The sequence below is a fragment of the Carcharodon carcharias genome, chromosome 14 (assembly GCF_017639515.1).
Source record: "Carcharodon carcharias isolate sCarCar2 chromosome 14, sCarCar2.pri, whole genome shotgun sequence".
NCBI lineage: Eukaryota > Metazoa > Chordata > Chondrichthyes > Lamniformes > Lamnidae > Carcharodon > Carcharodon carcharias.
In genome coordinates this window covers 59536745-59560610 of record NC_054480.1, presented here as the reverse complement: position 1 = coordinate 59560610, position 23866 = coordinate 59536745, and positions in this window count along the sequence as shown.

Sequence of the window (23866 nt, the reverse complement as noted above, 5' to 3'; positions counted from 1 at the left end):
TTCCGGTTGGCTATGCCAGGTCTGTCTGGCTCCGATTGGCTCTCTTTGCCTCTGCCATTCTCTGTCTGGCACTGTTTATCTCCGTTTAGCTCTGCCTCACTCTGTTTGGCCATTTTTGGTTCTGCCATGCTCTTTCAGGCTCTTTGTAGCTCTGTTTGTCTCTGCCAGGCTTTGTTTAGCTGTGTGTGGCTATCTTTGGCTCTGCCAGGCTCTGTCTGGCTCTGTTTGCCTCTAGCAGGCACTGTTTGGCTCTCTTAGGCTCTGTTTGGATCTTTTTGGCTCTGTCAGGCTCTGTTTGGATTTGTTTGTCTCTGTTTGGATCTGCCAGGCTCTCCTTGGCTCTGTTTGGCTCAGATTGGATCTGCCGGGCTCTGCCAGGCTCTCTTTGTCTCTGTTTGGCTCTAACAGGCTCTCCTTGGCACTGTTTGGCTCTGCTACGCTCTGTTTGTTTCTGTTTGGCTCTGTTTGTTTCTGATGGGCTCTATTTAGCACTTTTTGGCTCTGCCAGGCTCTGTTTGGCACTGTTTGGCCTTGCCAGGCTCTGCAAGGCTGTGTTTGGCACTGATTGGCTCTGTACTCTCTGTTTGGCTCTGTATGCCTCTGCAGGTCTGTTTGGCTCTGTTTGGCACTGTTTCACTCTGTTTGGCTCTGTTTGGCTCCGATTGGCCTGTTTGGCTCTGTTTGGCTTTGCCGTGCTCTGTTTGGCTGTTTTTGGCACTGCCATGCTCTTTCAGGCTCTTTGTAGCTCTGTTTGGCTCTGGCAGGCTCTGTTTGGCTCTGCTTGGCTCTGTTGGCTCCACCAGACTCTGTGTGGCTCAGTTTAGCTCAGTTTGGCTTTGTTTGGCTCTGTTTGTCCCTGCCAGGCCCTGTTTAGGTCTGTTTGGTTCTGCGACGCTCTGTTTGGCTATTTTTGGCTCTGTCATGCTCTTTCTGGCTCTGTGTGGCTCTGCTGGTTCTGTTTGGCTCTGCCAGTCTCCGTTTGGCTCAGTTAGTCTCTATCTGGCTCTGTTTGTCCCTGCCAGGCTCTGTTTGGCTCTCTTTGGCTATGCGTGGCTCTGCCAGGCTCTATTTGGCACTATATGACTCACTTTGGCTCTGCCAGGTACTGCTTGGCTCTATTTGGCTCTGCTTGGCTCTGCCAGGACCTGTTTGGCTCTGCCAGGATCTGTTTGGCTCTGTCAGGCACTTTATGGCTCCCTTTGGCACTGTTCGGCATCGTTTGGCTCTCTTTGGCTCTGACTGGCTCTATTTGGCCCTGTTTGGCTCTGCCAGTATGCTTTTGGCAATGTTTGTCTCCGATCAGCTGCGTTAGGCTCTGTATTGTATCTACTTGCATGTGTTTGGCTGTGCTTGGCTCACCTTGGCTCTGCCAGGCTCTGTTTGTCTCGGTTTGGCTCTGTTTGGCTCCGGTTGGCTATGCCAGGTCAGTTTGGCTCCGATTGGCTCTGTTTGCATCTGCCATTCTCTGTCTGGCACTGTTTGGCTCTGTTTGGCTCTGCCTCACTCTGTTTGGCCATTTGTGGTTCTGCCATGCTCTTTCAGGCTCTTTGTAGCTCTGTTTGGCTCTGTCAGGCTTTGTTTAGCTGTGTGTGGCTATCTTTGGCTCCGCCAGGCTCTGTCTGGCTCTGCTAGGCTCTGTTTGGATTTGTTTGTCTCTGTTTGGCTCTGATTAGCACTGCCCGGCTCTGTCAGGCTCTGCTTGGCTCTGTTCGGCTTTGTTTGGATCTGCCAGGCTCTCCTTGGCTCTGTTTTGCTCAGATTGGATCTGCCGGGCTCTGCCAGCCTCTCTTTGTCTCTGTTTGGCTCTGACGGGCTCTGTTTGGCACTGTTTGGCTCTGCCACACTCTGTTTGTTTCTGTTTGGCTCTGTTCATTTCTGCTGGGCTCTATTTAGCTCGTTTTGGCTCTGCCGGGCTCTGTTTGATACTGTTTGGCCATGCCAGGCTCTGCGAGGCTGTGTTTGGCACTGATTGGCTCCGTAATCTCTGTTTGGCTCTGTATGTCCCTGCAGGTCTCTTTGGCTCTTTTTGGCTCTGTTAGGCTCGTCTTGGCACTGTTTCACTCTGTTTGGCTCCAATTAGCTCTGTTTGGCTCTGCCATGCTCTGTTTGGCTATTTTTGGCACTGCAATGTTCTTTCAGGCTCTTTGTAGCTCTTTTTGGCTCTGCCAGGCTCTGTTGGGCTCTGTTTGGCTCCATCAGGCTTTGTTTCACTCAGTTTAACTCATTTTGGCTTTGTTTGACTCTGTTTGTTCCTGCCTGTTTAGATCTGTGTGGGTCTGCCAGGCTCTGTTTGGCGCTTCCAGGATCTGTTTGGCTCCGATTGGCACTGTTTGGCGCTGCCAGGATCTGTTTGGCTCTGCCGTTCTCTGTTTGGCACTGTTTAGCTCTGCGATGCTCTGGCTGTTTTTAGCTCTGTCATGCTCTTTCTGGCTCTGTTTGGTTCTGCCAGGCTCTGCTTGGCTCTGTTTGGCTCCGTTTGGCTCCGTTTGGCTCTGCCAGTCTCCGTTTGGCTCAGTTAGTCTCTGTCTGGCTCTGTTTGTCCCTGCCAGGCTCTGTTTGGCTCTCCTTGGCTATGCTTGATTCTGCCAGGCTCTATTTGGCTCTATTTGTCTCACTTTGGCTCAGCCAGGTACTGCTTGGCTCTGTTTGGCTCTGCTCGGCTCTGCCAGGATCTGTTTGGCTCTGCCAGGATCTGTTTGGCTCTGTCAGGCACTTAATGGCTCGCTTTGGCACTGTTTGGCTCTCTTTCGCTCTGCTTGGCTCTGTGTGGCCCTGTTTGGCTCAGCCAGTCTGCTTTTAGCAATGTTTGGCTCTCTTTGTCTCCAATCAGCTGCATTAGGCTCTGTATTGTCTCTACTTGCATGTGTCTGGCTGTGCCTGGCTCAGTCTGGCTCTGTCAGGCTCTGTTTGTCTCAGTTTGGCTCTGCCATGCTCTGTTGGGCTCTGCCAGGCTCTGTCTAGCTCTGGCAGGCTCTGGTTCCCTTTGTTTGGCTCTGTTTGGCTTCGGTTGGCTATGCCAGGTCTGTTTGGCTCCGATTGGCTCCCTTTGCCTCTGCCATTCTCTATCTGACACTGTTTGGCTCTGCCTCACTCTGTTTGGCCATTTTTGGTTCTGCCATGCTCTTTCAGGCTCTTTGTAGTTCTGTTTGGCTCTGCCAGGTTCTGTTTAGCTGTGTGTGGCTATCTTTGCCTCTGCCAGGCTCTGTCTGGCTCTGCTAGGCTATGTTTGCCTCTACCAGGCACTGTTTGGCTCTCTTAGGCTCTGTTTGGATCTTTTTGGCTCTGTCAGGCTCTGTTTGGATTTGTTTCTCTGTTTGGCTCTGATTAGCACTGCCTGGCTCTGCCAGGCTCTGCTTGGCTCTGTTCGGCTCTGTTTGGATCTGCCAGGCTCCCCTTGGCTCTGTTTGGCTCAGATTGGATCTGCTGGGCTCTGCCAGGCTCTCTTTGTCTCTGTTTGGCTCTGACGGGCTCTGTTTGGCTCTGCCAGGCTCTGCAAGGCAGTGTTTGGCACTGATTGACTCTGTATTCTCTGTTTGGCTCTGTATGCCTCTGCAGGTCTGTTTGGCTCTGTTTGGCACTGTTAGGCTCTTTTTGGCTCTGGTTCACTCTGTTTGGCTCTGTTTGGCTCCGATTAGCCTGTTTAGCTCTATTTGGCTTTGCCATGCACTGATTGGCTATTTGTGGCACTGCCATGCTCTTTCAGGCTCTTTGTAGCTCTGTTTGGCTCTAGCAAGCTCTGTTTGGCTCTGCTTGGTGCTGTTGGCTCCACCAGACTCTGTGTGGCTCAGTTTAGCTTTGTTTGGCTCTGTTTGTCCCTGCCAGGCCCTGTTTAGATCTGTTTGGCTCTGCCAGGCTCTGTTTGGCTCTGTTTGGCACTGCCAGGATCTGTTTGGCTCTGATTGGCTCTGTTTAGCTCTGCCAGTCTCTGTTTGGCACTGTTTGGCTCTTTCTGGCTCTTTGTGGCTCTGTTTGGTTCTGCCATGCTCTTTCAAGCTCTTTGTAGCTCTGTTTGGCTCTGCCAGGCTCTGTTTAGCTGTGTGTGGCTATCTTTGGCTCTGCCAGGCTCTGTCTGGCTCTGCTAGACTCTGTTTGCCTCTACCAGGCACTGTTTGGCCCTATTAGGCTCTTTTGGATCTTTTTGGCTCTGTCAGGCTCTGTTTAGATTTGTTTGTCTCTGGTTGGCTCTGATTAGCACTGCCCGGCTCTGCCAGGCTCTGCTTGGCTCTGTTCGGCTCTGTTTGGATCTGCCAGGCTCTTCTTGGCTCTGTTTTGCTCAGATTGGATCTGCCAGGCTCTGCCAGGCTCTCTTTGTCTCTGTTGGGCTCTGACGGGCTCTGTTTGGCACTGTTTGGCTCTGCCACGATCTGTTTGTTTCTGTTTGGTTCTGCTGGGCTCTGTTTGGCTCTTTTTGGCTCTGCCAGGCTCTGTTTGGTCCTGCCAGGCTCTGCGAGGATGTGTTTGGCACTGATTGACTCTGTATTCTCTGTTTGGCTCTGTATTTCCCTGCAGGCCTGTTTGGCACTGTTAGGCTCGTTTTGGCTCTGTTTCACTCTGATTGGCTCTGTTTAGCTCTGCCATGCTCTGTTTGCCTATTTTTGGCACTGCCTTGCTCTTTCAGGCTCTTTGTTTGAATCTGCCTGGCTCTGTCTGGCTCTGACAGGCTCAGTTTGGCACTGTTTGGCTCTGCCACGCTCTGTTTGTTTCTGTTTGGCTCTGTTTCTGCTGGGCTCTGTTTGGCCCACTTTGGCTCTGCCAGGCTCTGTTTGGCACTGTTTGGCCCTGCCAGGCTCTGCAAGGCTGTGTTTGGCACTGATTTGCTCTGTATTCTCTGTTTGGCTCTGTATGCCTCTGCAGGTCTGTTTGGCTCTGTTTGGCTCTGTTAGGCTCTTTTTGGCTCTGTTTCACTCCTTTTGGCTCTGTTTGGCTCTGATTGGCCTGTTTGGCTTTGCCATTCTCTATTTGCCACTGTTTCGCCTCTGTTTGACTCTGCCATGCTCTGTTTGGCTATTTTTGGCACTGCCATGCTTTTGAAGCTTTTTCTGTAGCTCTGTTTCGCTCTGGCAGGCTCTGTTGGGCTCTGCCTGTCTCTGTTTGGCTCCATCAGGCTCTGTATGGCTTGGTTTAGCTCAGTTTGTCTCTGTTTGTCCCTGCCAGGCCCTGTTTAGATCTGTTTGGCTCTGCCATTCTCTGTTTGGCACTGTTTGGCTCTGCGATGCTCTGTTTGGCTATTTTTGGCTCTGTCATGCTCTTTCTGGCTCTTTGTGGCTCCCTTTGGTTCTGCCAAGCTCTGTTTGGCTCTGCTTGGCTCGGTTTGGCTCCGTTTGGCTCTGCCAATCTCCGTTTGGCTCAGTTAGTCTCTGTCTGGCTCTGTTTGTCCCTGCCAGGCTCTGTTTGGCTCTCTTTGGCTATGCTTGGCTCTGCCATGCTCTATTTGGCTCTATTTGACTCACTTGGCTCTGCCAGGTACTGCTTGGCTCTGTTTGGCTCTGCTCGGCTCTGCCAGGATCTGTTTGGCTCTGCCAGGATCTGTTTGGCTCTGTCAGGCACTTATTGGCTCCCTTTGGCACTGTTTGGCACTGTTTGGCTCTCTTTGGCTCTGCTTGGCTCTGTTTGGCCCTGTGTGGCTCAGCCAGTCTGCTTTTAGCAATATTTGGCTCTCATTGTCTCCGATCAGCTGCATTAGGCTTGTTGTTGTCTCTGCTTGCATGTGTCTGGCTGTGCCTGGCTCAGTTTGGCTCTGTCAGGCTCTGTTTGTCTCAGTTTGGCTCTGCCGTGCTCTGTTGGGTTCTGCCGGGCTCTGTCTAGCTCTGCCAGGCTCTGTTTCTCTTTGTTTGGCTCTGTCTGGCTCCGGTTGGCTATGCCAGGTCTGTTTGGCTCCGATTGGCTCTCTTTGCCTCTGCCATTCTCTGTCTGGCACTGTTTGGCTCTGTTTGGCTCTGCCTCACTCTGTTTGGCCATTTTTGGTTCTGCCACGCTTTTTCAGGCTCTTTGTAGTTCTGTTTGGCTCTGCCAGGCTCTGTTTAGCTGTGTGTGGCTATCTTTGGCTCTGCCAGGCTCTGTCTGGCTCTGCTAGGCTCTGTTTGCCTCTCTTAGGATCTGTTTGGATCTTTTTGGCTCTGTCAGGCTCTGTTTTGATTTGTTTCTCTGTTTGGCTCTGATTAGCTCTGCCTGGCTCTGCCAGGCTCTGCTTGGCTCTGTTCGGCTCTGTTTGGATCTGCCAGGCTCTCCTTGACTCTGTTTGGCTCAGATTGGATCTGCCGGGCTCTGCCAGGCTCTCTTTGTCTCTGTTTGGTGCTGCCAGGATCTGTTTGGCTCTGATTGGCTCTGGTTGGCTCTGCTTGGCACTGCCATGATCTGTTTGGCTCCGATTGGCTCTGTTTGACTCTGCCAGTCTCTGTTTGGCACTGTTTGGCTCTTTCTGGCTCTTTGGGGCTCTGTTTGGTTCTGCCAGGCTCTGTGTGGCTCTGCATGGCTCTGCTTGGCTCTGTCTGGCTCTTTGTCCCTGCCAGGCTCTGTTCGGCTCTCTTTGACCATGCTTGGCTCTGCCAGGCTCTATTTGGCTCTATTTGACTCACTTGGCTCTGCCAGGTACTGCTTGGCTCTGTTTGTCTCTGCTCGGCTCTGCCAGGATCTGTTTGGCTCTGCCAGGATATGTTTGGCTCTGTCAGGCACTTATTGGCTCCCTTTGGCACTGTTTGGCATTGTTTGGCTCTCTTTGGCTCTGCTTGGCTCTGTTTGGCCCTGTGTGGCTCAGCCAGTCTGCTTTTAGCAATGTTTGGCTCTCATTGTCTCCGATCAGCTGCATTAGGCTCTGTATTGTCTCTGCGTGCATGTGTTTGGCTGTGTGTGGCTCACTTTGGCTCTGCCAGGCTCTGTTTGGCTCAGTTTGGCTCCGGTCGGCTCTGTTTACATCTGCCATTCTCTGTCTGGCACTGTTTGTCTCTGTTTGGCTCTGCCTCACTCTGTTCGGCCATTTTTGGTTCTGCCATGCTCTTTCAGGCTCTTTGTAGCTCTGTTTGTCTCTGCCAGGCTTTGTTTAGCTGTGTGTGGCTATCTTTGGCTCTGCCAGGCTCTGTCTGGCTCTGCTAGGCTCTGTTTGCCTCTACCAGGCACTGTTTGGCTCTCTTAGGATCTGTTTGGATCTTTTTGGCTCTGTCAGGCTCTGTTTTGATTTGTTTCTCTGTTTGGCTCTGATTAGCTCTGCCTGGCTCTGCCAGGCTCTGCTTGGCTCTGTTCGGCTCTGTTTGGATCTGCCAGGCTCTCCTTGACTCTGTTTGGCTCAGATTGGATCTGCCGGGCTCTGCCAGGCTCTCTTTGTCTCTGTTTGGTGCTGCCAGGATCTGTTTGGCTCTGATTGGCTCTGGTTGGCTCTGCTTGGCACTGCCATGATCTGTTTGGCTCCGATTGGCTCTGTTTGGCTCTGCCAGTCTCTGTTTGGCACTGTTTGGCTCTTTCCGGCTCTTTGGGGCTCTGTTTGGTTCTGCCAGGCTCTGTGTGGCTCTGCATGGCTCTGCTTGGCTCTGTCTGGCTCTTTGTCCCTGCCAGGCTCTGTTCGGCTCTCTTTGACCATGCTTGGCTCTGCCAGGCTCTATTTGGCTCTATTTGACTCACTTGGCTCTGCCAGGTACTGCTTGGCTCTGTTTGTCTCTGCTCGGCTCTGCCAGGATCTGTTTGGCTCTGCCAGGATATGTTTGGCTCTGTCAGGCACTTATTGGCTCCCTTTGGCACTGTTTGGCATTGTTTGGCTCTCTTTGGCTCTGCTTGGCTCTGTTTGGCCCTGTGTGGCTCAGCCAGTCTGCTTTTAGCAATGTTTGGCTCTCATTGTCTCCGATCAGCTGCATTAGGCTCTGTATTGTCTCTGCGTGCATGTGTTTGGCTGTGTGTGGCTCACTTTGGCTCTGCCAGGCTCTGTTTGGCTCAGTTTGGCTCCGGTCGGCTCTGTTTACATCTGCCATTCTCTGTCTGGCACTGTTTGTCTCTGTTTGGCTCTGCCTCACTCTGTTCGGCCATTTTTGGTTCTGCCATGCTCTTTCAGGCTCTTTGTAGCTCTGTTTGTCTCTGCCAGGCTTTGTTTAGCTGTGTGTGGCTATCTTTGGCTCTGCCAGGCTCTGTCTGGCTCTGCTAGGCTCTGTTCGCCTCTACCAGGCACTGTTTGACTCTCTTAGGCTCTGTTTGGATCTTTCTGGCTCTGTCAGGCTCTGTTTGGATTTGTTTGTCTCTGTTTGGCTCTGATTAGCTCTGATTAGCACTGCCTGGCTCTGCCAGGCTCTGCTTGGCTCTGTTCGGCTCTGTTTGGATCTGCCAGGCTCTCCTTGACCCTGTTTGGCTCAGATTGGATCTGCCGGGCTCTGCCAGGCTCTCTTTTTCTCTGTTTGGCTCTGACGGGCTCTGTTTGGTTATTTTTGGCACTGCCATGCTCTTTCAGGCTCTTTGTAGCTCTGTTTGGCTCTGCCAGGCTCTGTTTGGCTCTGCTTGGCTCTGTTTGGCTCCACCAGACTCTGTTTGGCTCAGTTTGGCTCAGTTTGGCGTTGCCAGGATTTGTTTGGCTCTGATTGGCTCTGTTTGGCTCTGCTATTCTCAGTTTGGCGCGGTTTGGCTCTGTGATGCTCTGTTTGGCTATTTTTGGCACTTTCATGCTCTTTCAGGCTCTTTGTAGCTCTGTTTGGCTCTGCTAGGCTCAGTTTGTCTCAGTTTGGCACTGTTTAGCTTTGTTTGGCTCTGTGTGTCCCTGCCAGGCCCTGTTTGGCTCTGATTGGCTCTGTTTGGCTCTGCCATTCTCTGTTTGGCATGGTTTGGCTATTTTTGGCTCTGTCATGCTCTTTCTGGCTCTTTGTGGCTCTGCCTGGTTCTGTCAGGCTCTGTTTGGCTCTGTTCGGCTTTGCCAGTCTCCGTTTGGCTCAGTTAGTCTCTGTCTGGCTCTGTTTGTCCCTGCCAGGCTCTCTTTGGCTCTCTTTGGCTATGCTTGGCTCTGCCAGGCTCTATTTGGCTCTGTTTGACTCAGTTTGGCTTTGCCAGGTACTGCGTGGCTCTGTTTGGCTCTGCTTGGCTCTGCCAGGATCTGTTTGGCTCTGCCATGAAACGTTTGGCTCTATCAGGCACTTTATGGCTCCCTTAGGCAATGTTTGGCACTGTTTGGCTCTCTTTGGCTCTGCTTGGCTCTGTTTGGCCCTGTTTGGCTCTGCCAGTCTGCGTTTAGCAATGTTTGGCTCTGTTTGTCTCCAACCAGCTGCATTAGGCTCCGTATTGTCCCTACTTGCATGTGTTTGGCTGTGCGTGGCTCACTTTGGCTCTGCCAGGCTCTGTTTGGCTCAGTTTGGCTCTGTTTGGCTCCGGTCGGCTCTGTTTGCATCTGCCATTCTCTGTCTGGCACTGTTTGGCTCTGTTTGGCTCTGCCTCACTTTGTTTGGCCATTCTTTGGTTCTGCCATGCTCTTTCAGGCTCTTCGTAGCTCTGTTTGGCTCTGCCAGACTCTGTTTAGCTGTGTGTGGCTATTGTTGCCTCTGCCAGGCTCTGTCTGGCTCTGCTAGGCTATGTTTGCCTCTACCAGGCACTCTTTGGCTCTCTTAGGCTCTGTTTGGATCTTTTTGGCTCTGTCAGGCTCTTTTTGGATTTGTTTGTCTCTGTTTGGCTCTGATTAGCACTGCCCGGCTCTGCCAGGCTCTGCTTGGCTCTGTTTGGCTCAGATTGGATCTGCCGGGATCTGCCAGGCTCTCTTTGTCTCTGTTTGGCTCTGGTGGGGTCTGTTTGGCACTGTTTGGCTCTGCCACACTCTGTTTGTTTCTGTTTGGCTCTGATTTCTTTCTGCTGGGCTCTATTTAGTTCTTTTTGGCTCTGCCAGGCTCTGTTTGGCACTGTTTGGCCATGTCAGGCTCTGCAAGGCTGTGTTTGGCACTGATTGGCTCTGTATTCTCTGTTTGGCTCTGTATGTCCCTGCAGGCCTGTTTGGCTCTGTCTGGCTCTGTTAGGCTCGTTGTGGCTCTGTTTCACTCCGTTTGGCTCTGTTTGGCTATTTGTGGCACTGCCATGCTCTTTCAGGCTCTTTGTAGCTCTGTTTGGCTCTGCCTGGCTCTGTTTGGCTCTGCCTGGCTCTGTTTGGCTCCACCAGTCTCTGTATGGCTCAGTTTGGCTCTGTTTGGCGCTGCCAGGATTTGTTTGGCTCTGATTGGCTCTGTTTGGCTCTGCTATTCTCAGTTTGGCGTTGTTTGGCTCTGTGACGCTCTGTTTGGCTATTTTTGGCACTTTCATGCTCTTTCAGGCTCTTCGTAGCTCTGTTTGGCTCTGCTAGGCTCTGTTTGTCTCAGTTTGGCTCTGTTTGGCTTTGTTTGGCTCTGTTTGTCCCTGCCAGGCCCTGTTTGGCTCTGATTGGCTCTGTTTGGCTCTGCCATTCTCTTTTGGCACGGTTTGGCTCTATGACGCACTGTTTGGCTATTTTTGGCTCTGTCGTGCTCTTTCTGGCTCTTTGTGGCTCTGCTTGGTTCTGCCAGGCTCTGTTTGGCTCTGTTCGGCTCTGCCAGTCTCCATTTGGCTCAGTTAGTCTCTGTCTGGCTCTGTTTGTCCCTGCCAGGCCCTGTTTGGCTCTGATTGGCTCTGTTTGGCTCTCTTTGGCTATGCTTGGCTCTGCCAGGCTCTATTTGGCTCTGTTTGACTCAGTTTGGCTTTGCCAGGTACTGCGTGGCTCTGTTTGGCTCTGCTTGGCTCTGCCAGGATCTGTTTGGCTCTGCCATGAAACGTTTGGCTCTATCAGGCACTTTATGGCTCCCTTTGGCACTGTTTGGCATTGTTTGGCTCTCTTTGGCTCTGCCTGGCTCTGTTTGGCCCTGTTTGGCTCTGCCAGTCTGCGTTTAGCAATGTTTGGCTCTGTTTGTCTCCGATCAGCTGCATTAGGCTCCGTATTGTCCCTACTTGCATGTGTTTGGCTGTGCGTGGCTCACTTTGGCTCTGCCAGGCTCTGTTTGGCTCAGTTTGGCTCTGCCTCACTTTGTTTGGCCATTTTTGGTTCTGCCATGCTCTTTCAGGCTCTTTGTAGCTCTGTCTGGCTCTGCCAGACTCTGTTTAGCTGTGTGTGGCTATCTTTGGCTCTGCTAGGCTCTGTCTGGCTCTGCTAGGCTCTGTTTGCCTCTACCAGGCACTGTTTGGCTCTCTTAGGCTCTGTTTGGATCTTTCTGGCTCTGTCAGGCTCTGTTTGGATTTGTTTGTCTCTGTTTGGCTCTGATTAGCACTGCCCGGCTCTGCCAGGCTCTGCTTGGCTCTGTTCGGCTCTGTTTGGATCTGCCAGGCTCTACTTGACCCTGTTTGGCTCAGATTGGATCTGCCGAGCTCTGCCAGGCTCTCTTTGTCTCTGTTTGGCTCTGACGGGCTCTGTTTGGTTCTGTTTGGCTCTGTTTCTTTCTGCTGGGCTCTATTTAGCTCTTTTTGGCTCTGCCAGGCTCTGTTTGGCAGTTTGGCCATGCCAGGCTGTGTTTGGCACTGATTGGCTCTGTATTCTCTGTTTGGCTCTGTATGTCCCTGCAGGCCTGTTTGGCTCGTTTTGGCTCTGTTTCATTCCGTTTGGCTCTGTTTGGCTCCAATTAGCTCTGTTTGGCTCTGCCATGCTCTGTTTTGATATTTTTGGCACTGCCATGCTCTTTCAGGCTCTTTGTAGCTCTGTTTGGCTCTGCCAGGCTCTGTTTGGCTCTGCTTGGCTCTGTTTGGCTCCACCAGACTCTGTTTGGCTCAGTTTGGCTCAGTTTGGCGCTGCCAGGATTTGATTGGCTCTGATTGGCTCTGTTTGGCTCTGCTATTCTCAGTTTGGCGCTGTTTGGCTCTGTGATGCTCTGTTTGGCTATTTTTGGCACTTTCATGCTCTTTCAGGCTCTTTGTAGCTCTGTTTGGCTCTGCTAGGCTCTGTTTGTCTCAATTTGGCTCTGTTTGGCTTTGTTTGGCTCTGTTTGTCCCTGCCAGGCCCTGTTTGGCTCTGATTGGCTCTGTTTGGCTCTGCCATTCTCTGTTTGGCACGGTTTGGCTCTGTGACGCTCTGTTTCGCTGTTTTTGGCTCTGTCATGCTCTTTCTGGCTCTTTGTGGCTCTGCCTGGTTCTGCCAGGCTCTGTTTGGCTCTGTTCAGCTCTGCCAGTCTCCGTTTGGCTCAGTTAGTCTCTGTCTGGCTCTGTTTGTCCCTGCCAGGCTCTGTTTGGCTCTCTTTGGCTATGCTTGGCTCTGCCAGGCTCTATTTGGCTCTGTTTGACTCAGTTTGGCTTTGCCAGGTACTGCGTGGCTCTGTTTGGTTCTGCTTGGCTCTGCCAGGATCTGTTTGGCTCTGCCATGAAACGTTTGGCTCTATCAGGCACTTTATGGCTCCCTTAGGCACTGTTTGGCACTGTTTGGCTCTCTTTGGCTCTGCTTGGCTCTGTTTGGCCCTGTTTGGCTCTGCCAGTCTGCGTTTAGCAATGTTTGGCTCTGTTTGTCTCTGATCAGCTGGGTTTGGCTCCCTATTGTCTTTGCTTACATTTGTTTGGCTGTGCTTGCTCTGTTTGGCTCTGCCAGGCTCTGTTTGTCTCAGTTTGGCTCTGCCAAGCTCTGTTGGGCTCTGTTTAGCTCTGCCATTCTCTGTTTGGCACTTTTTGGCTCTGTTTGGCTCTGCCTTGCTCTGTTTGTCTATTCTTGGCTCTGCCATGCTCTGTCAGCCTCTTTGTAGCTCTGTTTGGCTCTGCCAGACTCTGTTTGGCTCTGGCAGGCTCTGTGTGGCTCAGCTTTGCTCTGTCTGTTTCTGCTGGTCTCTGTTTGGCTCTGTTAGGCTCTGTTTGGCTCTGTTTCACTCCGTTTGGCATTGCTTGGCTCTGTTTGGCCCTGCCATGCTCTGTTTGTCTATTTTTGGCACTGTCATGCTCTTTCAGGCTCTTTGTAGCTCTGTTTGGCTCTGTTTGGCTCTGCTTGGCTCTGCTTGGCTCTGCTTGGCTCTGCTTGGCTCTGTTTGGCTCTGCTTGGCTCTGTTTGGCTCCACCAGACTCTGTTTGGCTCAGTTTGGCTCTGTTTGGCTTTGTTTGGCTCTGTTTGTCCCTGCTAGGCTCTGTTTGACTCTGTTTGGCTCTGTTTGGCGCTGTCAAGATCTGTTTGGCTCTGAATGGCTCTGTTTGGTTCTGCCGTTCTCTGTTTGGCACTGTTTGGCTCTATGATATCTTTTGGGCTATTCTTGGCTCTGTCATGCTCTTTCTGGCTCTCTATGGCTCTGTTTGGTTCTGCCAGGCTCTGCTTGGTTCTGTTTGGCTCTGTTTGGCTCTGCCAGCCTCCGCTTGGCTCAGTTAGTCTTTGTCTGGCTCTGTTTGTCCCTGCCAAGCTCTGTTTGGCTCTGTTTGGCTCCCTTTGTCTATGTATGGCTCTGCCAGGCTCTATTTGGCTCTGTTTGTCTCAGTTTGGCTCTCCCAGGATCTGTTTAGCTCTGCCAGGCACTTTGTGGCTCCCTTTCACACTGTTTGGCAATGTTTGGCTCTCTTTAGTTCTGCTTGGCTCTGTTTGGCACTGTTTGGCTCTGCCAGTCTGCTTTTAGCAATGTTTAGCTCTGTTTGTCTCCGACTGGCTGCATTAGGCTCTGTCTTGTCTATGCTTGCATGTGTTTGGCTGTGCTTGGCTCAGTTTGTCTCTGCCAGGCTCTGTTTGGCTCAGTTTGGCTCTGCCATGCTCTGCTGGGCTCTGCCAGGCTCTGTCTAGCTCTGCCACGCTCAGTTTCTCTTTGTTTGGCTCTGTTTGGCTCCGTTTGCCTCTGCCAGGTCAGTTTGGCTCCAATTGGCTCTGTTTTGCTCTGCCATTCTCTGTTTGGCTCTGCCATTCTCTGTTTGGCACTATTTGGCTCTCTTTGGCTCTGCCTCTGTCTGTTTGTCTATTTTTGGCTCTGCCATGCTCTTTCAGGCTCTTAGTAGCTCTGTTTGGCTCTGCCACGCTCTGTTTGGCTCAGATAGTCTCTATCTGGCTCTGTTTGTCCCTGCCAGGCTCTGTTTGGCTCTCTTTGGCTATGCTTGGCTCTGCCAGGCTCTATTTGGCTCTATTTGACTCACTTTGGCTCTGCCAGGTACTGTTTGGCTCTGTTTGGCTCTGCTTGGCTCTGCCAGGATCTGTTTGGCTCTGCCAGGATCTGTTTGGCTCTGTCAGGCACTTTATGGCTCCCTTTGGCACTGTTTGGCATTGTTGGGCACTCTTTGGCTCTGCCTGGCTCTGTTTGGCCCAGTTTGGCTCTGCCAGTCTGCCTTTGGCAATGTTTGGCTCTGTTTGTCTCCGTTCAGCTGCATTAGGCTCCGTATTGTCCCTACTTGCATGTGTTTGGCTGTGCATGGCTCACTTTGGCTCTGCCAGGCTCTGTTTGGCCCAGTTTGGCTCTGTTTGGCTCCGGTCGGCTCTGTTTGCATCTGCCGTTCTCTGTCTGGCACTGTTTGGCTCTGCCTCACTCTGTTTGGCCATTTTTGGTTCTGCCATGCTCTTTCAGGCTCTTTGTAGCTTTGTTTGGCTCTTCCAGGCTTTGTTTAGCTGTGTGTGGCTATCTTTGGCTCTGCCAGGCTCTGTCTGGCTCTGCCAGGCTCTGTTTGTCTCTACCAGGCACTGTTTGGCTCTCTTAGGCTCTGTTTGGATCTTTTTGGCTCTGTCAGGCTCTGTTTGGATTTGTTTGTTTCTGTTTGGCTCTGATTAGCACTGCCCGGCTCTGCCATGCTCTCCTTGGCTCTGTTTGGCTCAGATGGGACCTGCCGGGCTCTGCCAGGCTCTCTTTGTCTCTGTTTGGCTCTGACGGGCTCTGTTTGGCACTGTTTGGCTCTGCCACACTCTGTTTGTTTCTGTTTAGCTCTGATTTGTTTCTGCTGGGCTCTATTTAGCTCTTTTTGGCTCTGCCAGGCTCTGTTTGGCACAGTTTGGCCATGCCAGGCTGTGTTTGGCACTGATTGGCTCTATATTCTCTGTTTGGCTCTGTATGTCCCTGCAGGCCTGTTTGGCTCTGTTTGGCTCTGTTAGGCTCGTTTTGGCTCTGTTTCACTCCGTTTGGCTCTGTTTGGCTCCAATTAGCTCTGTTTGGCTCTGCCATGCTCTGTTTTGATATTTTTGGCACTGCCATGCTCTTTCAGGCTCTTTGTAGCTCTGTTTGGCTCTGCCAGGCTCTATTTGGCTCTGCATGGCTCTGTTTGGCTCCACCAGACTCTGTTTAGCTCAGTTTGGCTCAGTTTGGCGCTGCCAGGCTCTGTTTGGCAATGTTTGGCCATGCCAGTCTCTGCAAGGCTGTGTTTGGCACTGATTGGCTCTGTATTCTCTGTTTGGCTCTGTATGTCCCTGCAGGCCTGTTTGGCTCTGTTTGGCTCTGTTAGGCTCGTTTTGGCTCTGCTTCACTCCGTTTGGCTCTGTTTGGCTCCAATTAGCTCTGTTTGGCTCTGCCATGCTCTGTTTGGCTATTTTTGGTACTGCCATGCTCTTTCAGGCTCTTTGTAGCTCTGTTTGGCTCTGCCAGGCTCTGTCTGGCTGTGTGTGGCTATGTTTGGATCTGCCAGGCACTGTTTGTCTGCGTTTGTCTCTCTTAGGCTCTGTTTGGATCTTTTTCGCTCTGTCAGGCTCTGGTTGGCTCTGTTTGTCTCTGTTTGGCTCTGATTGGCACTGCCCAGCTCTGCCAGGCTCTGCTTGGCTCTGTTTTGCTCTGTTTGTCTCGGTTTGGCTCTGCCAGGTACTACTTGGCTCTATTTGGCTCTGCTTGGCTCTGCCAGGATCTGTTTGGCTCTGTCAGGCACTTTGTGGCTCCCTTTCACACTGTTTGGCAATGTTTGGCTCTCTTTAGTTCTGCTTGGCTCTGTTTGGCACTGTTTGGCTCTGCCAGGTCTGTTTGGCTCCAATTGGCTCTGTTTTGCTCTGCCATTCTCTGTTTGGCTCTGCCATTCTCTGTTTGGCACTATTTGGCTCTCTTTGGCTCTGCCTCAGTCTGTTTGTCTATTTTTGGCTCTGCCATGCCCTTTCAGGCTCTTTGTAGCTCTGTTTGCCTCTGCCACGCTCTGTTTGGCCCTGTTTAGCTCTGTTTGGCTCTGATTGGCTCTGTTTGGCACTGCCAGGATCTGTTTGGCTTCGATTGGCTCTGTTTGGCTCTGCCGTTCCCTGTTTGGCACTGTCTGGCTCCGCGACGCTCTGTTTGGTTATTTTTGGCTCTGTCATGCTCTTTGTGGCTCTTTGTGGCTCTGCTGGTTCTGTTTGGCTCTGCCAGTCTCCGTTTGGCTCAGTTAGTCTCTATCTGGCTCTGTTTGTCCCTGCCAGGCTCTGTTTGGCTCTCTTTGGCTATGGTTGGCTCTGCCAGGCTTTATTTGGCTCTATTTGACTCACTTTGGCTCTGCCAGGTACTGCTTGGCTCTGTTTGGCTCTGCTTGGCTCTGCCAGGATCTGCTTGGCTCTGCCATGCTCTTTCTGGCTCTTATTGGCTCTGTTTGGTTCTGCCAGACTCTGTCTGGCTCTGTTTCACTCTGTATGGCTCAGCCAAGGTCCGCAAGGCACTGTTTGGCTCTGCCAAGCTCTGTTTGGCTGTGTGTGGCTATGTTTGGCTCTGCCAGGCACTGTTTGGCTTCGTTTGGCTCTCTTAGTCTCTGTTTGGATCCTTTTTGCTCTGTCAGGCTCTGGCTGGCTCTGTTTGTCTCTGTTTGGCTCTGATTTGCACTGCCCGGCTCTGCCAGGCTCTGCTTGGCTCTGTTTTGCTCTGTTTGGATCTGCCAGGCTCTCTTTGGCTCTGTTTGTCTCAGATTGGATCTGCTGGGCTCTGCCAGGCACTCTTTGTCTCTGTTTGGCTCTGACAGGCTCTGTTTGGCACTGTTTATCTCTCCCATGCTCTGTTTGTTTCTGTTTGGCTCTGTTTGTTTCTGCTGGGCTCTGTTTGGCTCTTTTTGGCTCTGCCAGGCTCTGTTTGGCACTGTTTGGCCCTGCCAGGCTCAGCTTTCAGTGACTTATGGACAAGGACACCCAGGTCCGTTTGTACTTCTATACTTCCTAATCTCTTACCATTTAGGAAATGCTCCACACACCTCTTCCTTCTACCAAAGATCATAACCTCACATTTTTCCACATTATATTCCATCTACCATGTTCTAGCCCACTCAATAAGTCTGTCTAAATCTTCCTGTAGCTGATTTACATCTTCCTCAACACACATTCCCGCCTAGCTTTGTATCATCTGCGAACTTGGAAATATTAAATTTGATCCCCACATCCAATCATTGATATGCATTGTGAACAGCTGGGGCCCAAGTACCAATCCTTCCGGTACCTCACTAGTTACAGCCTGCCAATGCGAGAATGACTCTGTTTTCTGCCTGTTAGCCAATCCTTAATCCATGCCAGTATATTGCCTCCTACCCCATGTGCTTTTATTTTACCAATCAATCTCCTGTGGGGGACTTTTTCAAAAGCCTTCTGAAAATTTAAGTATACTATAGCCATCGATTCTCCTTTATCAATTGTGTTAGTAACATCCTCAGAAAAAAACCAACAAGTTCGTCAAAGATGATTTCCCATTCACAAATCCATGCTGACTTTGCCCAATCCAATCATGATTATCCTAGTATCCATTTATAATAGATTCTAGCATTTTCCCTACCACTGATGTAAGGCTAACAGGTCTGTGGTTCCCTGTTTTCTCTCTCCCTCACTTCTTAAATAGTGGGGTGACATTTGCTACCTTCCAATCTTCAGGAACCATTCAGGATTTATAGAATTTTGGAAAATGATCACCAATGCACCCAATATCTCTATAGCAACCTCTTTCAATATTCTGGGTTGCAGAATATCAGGTGCTGGGGAATTATCAACTTTCAGTCCCATTAATTTCTCCAATACAACCTTCTTACTTATACTAATTTCCTTCAACTCCTCATTCTCCCTAGTCCCCTGGATCTCTAAATCTGGGAGATTTCCTCAGTGAAAACAGACACAAAGTAATCATTTAGATTATCTTCCATTTCTCTATTCCCCATTGTGAATTCTCGTGACTCTGCCTGTAATGGACCCGCATTTTTCTTTGCCAAATGCTACTTTTTTACATACCTATAGAAGCTTTTATAGTCTGTTTTTATGTATTTTGCTACATTGCATTCATATTCTATTCTCCCTTTCTTTACCAGTTTCTTGGTCTTCATTTGTTGTATTCTAAAAGCCTCCTAATCCTCAGGTTTACTACTACTTCTGGCAACTTTATAAGTCTTTTCTTTTAACTTTATACAATCTTAAAGTTACTTTGTCAGCCATGGATGACTGACGTTTTTTGGTTTTTGCACCTTGAAGGAAGGTATAGGTGTTGTAAGCTGTGTAATAGTCCTTTGAAGACTATCCATTGTCCATGTACAGTCATACCTATCAGCACAACTCCACCTCTTTTCACAATCCACCTCAACCAATTTTTCCATCATGCCTTCATAATTTCCTTTATTCAACTTCAACACCCTTGCTTCAGAGTGAACTACTTCACTTACAAACATAATGTAAAATTCTATCCTTAAAGGTTCTTTTACAACAAGGTTATTAATTAGCTCTTTTTCATTACATAATACTGGACCTAAAATAGCCTGTCCTCTAATCGGTTCCTCAACATACTGCTCTAGAAAACTATCCCTAACACACTCTAGAAACTCGTCTTCCACAGCATTAATGCTCAGTTAGCTTACCAGTCTATATGCAGAGTGAGGTCATCCATGATTACTGTATTGCCCATGCTACATGCTTTTCTTAACTCCTGATTAATGCCATGTCCCACATTACTTCTAGTTTGGTGGCCTATAAACAACTCTAACCAATGTCTGCTGCCCTTTGCTGTTTCTTAGCTCCAACCAAACAGATTCTGCACATTGTTCTTCTGATCTGAGATCCTCCCTTACTAATGCACTGATCCCATCCCTTATTATCAGCACAACTCCACCTCCTTTCCCCCCTTGTCTGTCTTTCCTAAACATCGAATATCCTTGAATATTCAGTTCCCAGTCTTGGTCACCTTGCAGCCATGTTTCCGCGATGGGAATTATATCATACCCATTTCCCTCTATTTGTGCCTTTACATCATCTACCTTATTGTAAATGCTGCACACATTCAGGTAAAATGCCCTTAACTTTGTCTTTTTGATTCTGCATTTGAAGCATGTTCAATGCTCTGCTTTGTTTCTCCTGCCTTCTGGTCTCACTATACCTTCTGTTACCAACTTTACTTTCTTCAAATTTGGGCCACCCCTCAGAAATCTACTCGGCCCCCCCACCCCCCAAACAAGCTCGTTTAAACCCACCCCAACAGCATTAGCAAATCTCCCTGCGAGTATATCAGCCCCAGTCCTGTTAATATGCAAGCTGTCCAGCTTGTACAGGTCCCACCTGCCCCAGAACCGGTCCCAAAGCCTTAGATATCTGATGCCCTCCCTCTGATATCAGTTCTCCAGTCATGTACTTAATCGATCAATCCTCCTATTCCTATGCTCACCAGCATGTGGCACTGGGGGTAATCCTGAGATTACTGCTCTTGAGGTCCTGATTTTTAATTTCCTTCCTAATTCCCAGAAATCTGCTTTCAGGACCTCACCTCTCTTCCTACCTATGTCGTTAGTACCAACGTGGTACATCATGGCTTCTGGCTGATCACCCTCCACCTGAAGGATGTCCTGCAGCTGCTCCCTGAGACCCCTGGCACCAGGGAGACAATGCACCACCCTGCAGTCACGTTTACTGCTGCAGAAATGCCTGTCTGACCCCCTAACTGTGGAATCTCCTATCACTGTTGCTCTTCCATTTTTCTTCCTCCCCTCCCCACACCACCACCCACACCACCACCCCCACCCCCAACCCCACCCCGTACAGTTGAACCGCACATGGTGCCACAGGCTTGGGTCTGGCTGCACTCCCCTGAGGAACCATCGCCTTCATCAGCATCCAAAATGGAAAACCGATTAGCAAGCAGGATAGACTCAGGGGACTCCTGCTCTGCCTGCCTGGCTGTCTTAGACTGCCTGGCAGTCACCCATTCCCTCTCTGGCTGTACGTTTCTGACCTGCAGTGTGACCACCTCCCTAAACATGCTATCCATGTAGACCTCTGCCTCGCAGGTGCACAACAGTGACTCCAGCGCTGCTCAAGTTCCGAAACCCAGAGCTCGAGCTTGTGCAGCTGGTGACACTTCCTCCAGATGTGTTTGTCTGGGACACATGGTGCGTCCACAACTTCACACATACCGCGGGATGTACACTTCACTTGGCTGAGCTGACCTGCCATCCCGCAACTCTAAAAAACTATTTATTACACTTAGAGTAAGTAGAATAAGTAGAATAAATTACTAATAACTTAACTAATACATATGCTAACTTGATCTTACTTTGGATTACCTAATTCCTTTATTTCACTTTGATTTGAATTAACTTTACTTCCCTATTGATAATGTTTCTGACTGAAATCCAAGTAGTTACTTCTTTATAAATGAATCATTTTCTAGGTTTAAGCTATTTAAACATACTCCCTAACAGCAGCTTCTCACCAACCAATGAACTTACAGTTTACCTGTGATGTCACACCTGAATTTTTTTCAAAGTCAGCCTGCTGCCCGAGTAGAGATCTCCCTCACACGTCCACCTGCCTCTGCTCCCAGAATGTGAGTCATGCTGTTAGCTACCATCTCCAAAAAACATTATTGGGATTTAGAGGAGGATGGAGAAAAAGGAGAGCATCTAATCTAAATGATACTGAAACTGGAAGCCAAATTAGACTGTTAGCCGCTAATCAACCTCCCTTCAAATCAAATTAATTTTACTGGGACTGGCACTTGTCCGAAAGGACATAGGAACATAAGAAATAGGAACAGGAGTAAACCATTTGGCCCCTCAAGCCTGCTCCATCATTCAATAAAATCATGGCTGATGATCTTATGTTTCGAATTCCACATTCCCATCTAACCCCAATAACCTTTGATTCCCTTGCTTAACAAGAATCTATCTGCTGCTGCCTTAAAAATATTCAATGACCTCACCTCCACCACCTTCTGAGGCAGAGAATTCCAAAGTCGCATAACCCTCTGAGAGAAAAAATTTCTCTTCATCTCTGTCCTAAAAGGGCAATCCCTAATTAAAACAGTGCCCCCTAATTCTGGACTCATCCACAAGGAAATGTTGAACAGACTGGGCTTGTTTCCACTGGAGCTTAGAAGATTGAGGAGTGAGTTGATTGAAGTATACAGGATCCTGGACGCCCTTCTAAGAACTCCTCATCCAGGCTACTACTGCCAATCTGATTTTTCCAGTTTATGTGTAGATTAAAATCACCCATGATATTTGCCATCCCTTTATCACAAGCACACAATATTTTCTCTTGAATAATTTGTCCTGCACTGTGGCTACTGTTAAAGGGCCTGTAGGCCACTCCCACTAATTTCCCCTAATATTCCTCATCTCCACCCAAAGTGATTCTACATCTTGATCTCCCGAACCAAGGTCATCTCTAACTATTGCACCAATGCCCCCTTTGATTAATAGTGCTACCCCTCCACCTTTACCTAGCAGCCTATTCTTCTTGAATGTCATGTACCCTTCAATATTAATGACCCAACCATTATCGTCCTGCAGCCACATCTCTGATTTGCAATCAGGTCATATTTATTTATTTCAATGTGGGCCATCAATCTATTTACTTTGTTATGAATGTTACATGCATTCAGATAGAGAGCCTTCGGTTTTGTCTTTTTGTTACCTTTGTAACATCCAGTCTTGACTGTTGATGTATTCTTAGGTTTTTTTCTCTCTGTGGCTTCCTACCGTTCTCTGACCCTCATTTCTCACGTTATTATTTTGCTCTCCAGTCTGGACTCTACACCTTAAATTGCTACCTCTACCCAAGCTTGATCCCTCACTCCTCTTGTTTTGTTTAAAGCTCTTTCTACTTCCCTAGTTATGCAATTTGCAAGGACACTGGTCCCAGCATGGTTCAGGTGTAAACTGGCCCGACGGTACAGCCCCCACTTTCCCCTGTACTGATGCCACTGTGCCACAAACCGGAACTCACATCTCCCATACCAGCCTTTGAGCCACACGGTCGTTTCTCTAATCTTATTTGCCTTATGCAAATTGGAACATGGCTCAGGTAATAATCCAGAGGTTATTAACTTTGAAGTTCTGCTTCTTAATTTGGGACCTAGCCCCTCATACTGACTTTGTAGAACCTCTTTCCTAGTTCTACCTATGTCATTGGTACCTACATGGACCACGACAATTGGATTCTCCCCTTCCCACTGCAAGTTCCTCTCCAGCCCTGAGCTGATGTCCTGAACCCTGGCAACATGGCCATCTGGATTCTTGCTCTTTGCTGCTCAGAACGCTTTCAATCCCCCTTACTATACTATTCCCTATTACCATTACATTCCCGCTTGAATGGCTTCCTGTACTACAGTGCCATGGCCAGCCAGCTCATCCACCTTGCAGACTTCGCTTTCATGCACACAGGTTGTGAGCACCTCCAATCTGTTTGACAATTGCCAAGTCTGCGGCTCCTCCCCTACTGTCTGTCTGGTCCGATTACCTGCCTCACTGACAGTCACATCTTCCTGTCCCTCACTGCTGACCAAAAACCTTAGCTTTCTAATGGCGTAATGCAGAATGCAATAGCCCTTTTGCAGAATAAAACATGCTTTATGTTTAGAACCATCATAACAGATGCACAGGTTCCTTGGAGATGCCGATTTAGTTGCAGGAACTCTTAAATTTTTTGACTTTTTCTTGGCTGGCAGGCAGCCAGATCGAGAGGCTGCTTGGCCACCTGGCAGGTAAGAAGAGAAGCAGGTGAGCTTAAGGGGCTGAGAGGGAAGCACTCCTGCTCCTCCTGGCCCACAACCAGTGCTGCAAAGCCACTTGCCTGATGGATCTGACCTTTCTTGCCTCCCTGCAGCTGTTGGGTTTCCTGATCCCTGGGAAACACTGTCTGCAGATGGTAAAAGTAAAATTCTGGTTAAATTTGAGACAAGCAGCCTCATTAAAATATTTCATTTCTAGGCCTTTTAAAGAGTAGGTTAGTTGCTGCTGCCTGGTTAAAATCCAGTGGGCATATTAAAGATGAGTTGTGGTCAGTATTCTGATATTTAAATATTTAACCCTTTTGCCCCAGCCCGCCCATCCTGGAGGAATAAAATTAATACCTTCTTGTTTCCAGATTGAAAAAATGGGTGCTCTGATGCTTTGCATTACTCTGTTATACCGACATAAGAACAACTTTGGGGAAATGTGCCTGCCACCCAAATATATTTGTGAACATCTTTTTTAAAAAGTGTGAACATAAAAATAGTGGGAGAATTGAGCAACCCACCTTCCATGCTTTGGTCCTCAATATGCATTCCAATCATGTGTGGCATTAAACTGTAAAATATATCTCAACATTTCAGTAAAATAAAAGAACCAAAAGCAATTTTTCTGGCAGCTTTTGGCCAGTTCCATACAGGTCAAAATCCATGACACAGCTCACTGATGGGCTTGAATCTATACTCTAAATTCAAAGAAATTTATTGCTAGTAACATGGAGGCAATGCTCCCCATTACATATTCCTGCAAACATTTTAGCAGGTTTTCAAAATAACAAGCACAATGAAGCTAGTAGTCCTATTTTTCATTCAACTGTACAACATCTGGTTTAACACTACTTAATGGAATGAGATGGAGCAGGAACATTTCATTCTGGAGTTCCACTAACAGAGAATTTTTGACAGGTCATTAAAGTATTTGCGTCATATCTTAAAAATAGGCATAAATAATTGTAACTTTATTGATTGATTCTTGTGACACACCTCATATTTCATTCAACTGAATTAAAATTCCAATACCTAAAGACAATTATGAATAAATCTCAGGCAAATAATGTCGTGGCATGTTGATTGAAACCCATTGCCAA